Genomic DNA, 2,386 nt, shown 5'->3' with positions numbered 1-2,386 from the left:
CGGAAGGAGGCTGCCAAGCAATTGCTGAAACTCAGTGGGTCTCTGGGCATGTCTAGACTAACAAAGAGAAGGGCTAGGAGTGACATGATAGCAGCCCCCTCATATTTGAGGGGCTGTCACAAAGAAGAGGGGTCAGCATATTAGATGAGATGATGAGATGAGATGATAAGCTATAAGATGAGATGAGATATAAGATATAAGATATATAACATAGATATAAGATATAAGATATATAAGATATTATAAGATAAGATATAAGATATAGTTGCTGGAATTGGGTCTGTCTAGTTTAATCAAGAGAAGGACGAGGGGGGACATGACAGCAGTGTTCCAATATCTCAGGGGCTGCCCCAAAGAAGAGGGAGTCAAGCTATTCTCCAAGGCGCCTGAAGGCAGGACAAGAAGCAACAGGTGGAAACTAACCAAAAAGAGAAGCAACCTAGAACTAAGGAGAAACTTCCTGACAGTGAGGACAATTAACCAGTGGAACAACCTGCCTCCAGAAGCGGTGAATGCTCCAACATTGGAAGTTTTAAAGAAGAGACTGGACAGCCATTTGTCTGAAATGGTGTATATATATACCTATGCCCATACATATATATACATATAAATATTAATCACTGTCCATTTTGAACACATAGCGGAAAGAGGAAACTTGAGAATTCACTGGGTCCATTCTAAGCCTGGGCAACAAAAAATTAGCTACCGGTTCTGCCGAAGTGGTGCAAACCGGCTGAATCCCACCACTGACCAGAGGGTTGGACTAGAAGACCTCCAAGGTCCCTTCCAGCCCTAGGATTCTATATTCCACAAAGCTCTTAGCTGCAGCCACGAGACAGCCACAGAGCTGCCAAAGAGACATTGTTTGACTCAACACAAACCCTCTGGGTTCCCCCAATTCTTTCGCTCTGGACAATGGTGTCCTTTCCTTCCCCCCATTCTCTGTCAGCTCCCAGAACAGATGAAGTACAAGCATTTTTTCTTTCTTTAAGAAAAAAGACCATTTGTTTAGGAGCTGAAAAGTACAGCAGAAACACAGCTCTTGATTGAGCCAAGGTTCCCACAATGGCGTAGCCCTAGAGGAGAGATTTTGTCCAGTAGAAAAAAGATTGGGTATCGTTTCATTTTTTTTTTTCCAGAAAGGGGAAGAAAGAGGGAGATTTATTTTAGAATATTTGTTGCAGTTCCTCCCCCTAATTCCCCCCCCATTTTTTCTTAGGAGCAAAACAAGAGGCAGTCCATCTAAAATAATCAGAGATGGCCTAAAGCAGCATTTCTCAACCTTGGTGACTTGAAGATTGGTTGACTTCAACTCCCAGAAGATGGGTGGACATCAATTCCACCCATTTCCCAAGAGGAGGAGGAGGAGGAGGAGGAGGAGGAGGAGGAGGAGGAAGAGCAGCAGCAGTAGCACTATGGGGTCCTTGGTGCTCTCTTCTTTTCCTGCAGACCAGGGACCCCACAGTTACACTCCTGATTTGTGGTCTCTGAATTACTCACACGACGGCCACGATTTAGATGCTCAGAAAACTCGCACAAAGTCCCCTTCCATTTTGCACTGCTCTTCTACAAACCAAGCCAGGAGACGGCAGTTCGACACACAGGGGGCTGCGGAGTGGGAGGCTGCCAAGAAAAGCAGGGTCTGGGTGGCTGATGCCCTGTTCCCTAGATATCCCAGCAGCCATGAACTTCCTGCTCTGGGATGAGATCAAACTGTTCCCAGTTGAAAGGTGTCGGCTAGGAATCCAGCTGGGAACTTTCCCCTGGAAGAACAATGATCGGATGGAGGCCAAACAAGCAAAATAAAGAAAATAACTGATCTGGGTATTATCCTGATTCCAGGTGTGTGTGTGTGTGTGTGTGTGTGTGTTTCTGATTATGGTCTATCAGGAGTCTTTGAGGGAAAACGATATTAAATATAGCCTCTAGACCAGGGGTGTCCAAGCTTGGCAACTTTAAGACTTGTGGACTTCAAGTACCAGGATTCTAGGAGTTGGAAGTCCACACAGGTCTTAAAGATGCCACAGTTGGACACCCCCCCCCTGGTCCAGGGCGCAGCAAGAGCAGACCCCCCAACCCCCCCCGTCCGCTGGAGAGAGGGCAGAAAGGCTGCCTTTCCGGGCTCGGGGCGCTCTGCACGAGCTCAGAGGCACGCTCGGGACCCGGGGGGGGGAGGTTTGCGGGCGGCGGTGGTGGTCGGCTACTCACGATTTCCACGACCATCAGGATCCCGAAGGGCGACCGGAGGAAGTCCAGGTCCAAGGCGGGGGCGCGCAGGGCCGGCTCCCCGGCGGGGGTGCTGGTGCGGGTGTTGACTTTGGCCGGGAATTCGGCCATCCCGCCGGCGGCGACCCCCGGCCCGGAGGAGACGCGCTGCGCCCGGGGA

Source organism: Protobothrops mucrosquamatus, unplaced genomic scaffold, assembly GCF_001527695.2.
Source record: "Protobothrops mucrosquamatus isolate PMUCROS unplaced genomic scaffold, P.Mucros_1.0 scaffold13133, whole genome shotgun sequence".
In the NCBI taxonomy this organism is placed as follows: Eukaryota; Metazoa; Chordata; class Lepidosauria; order Squamata; family Viperidae; genus Protobothrops; species Protobothrops mucrosquamatus.
This window is presented reverse-complemented; position numbering follows the sequence as displayed.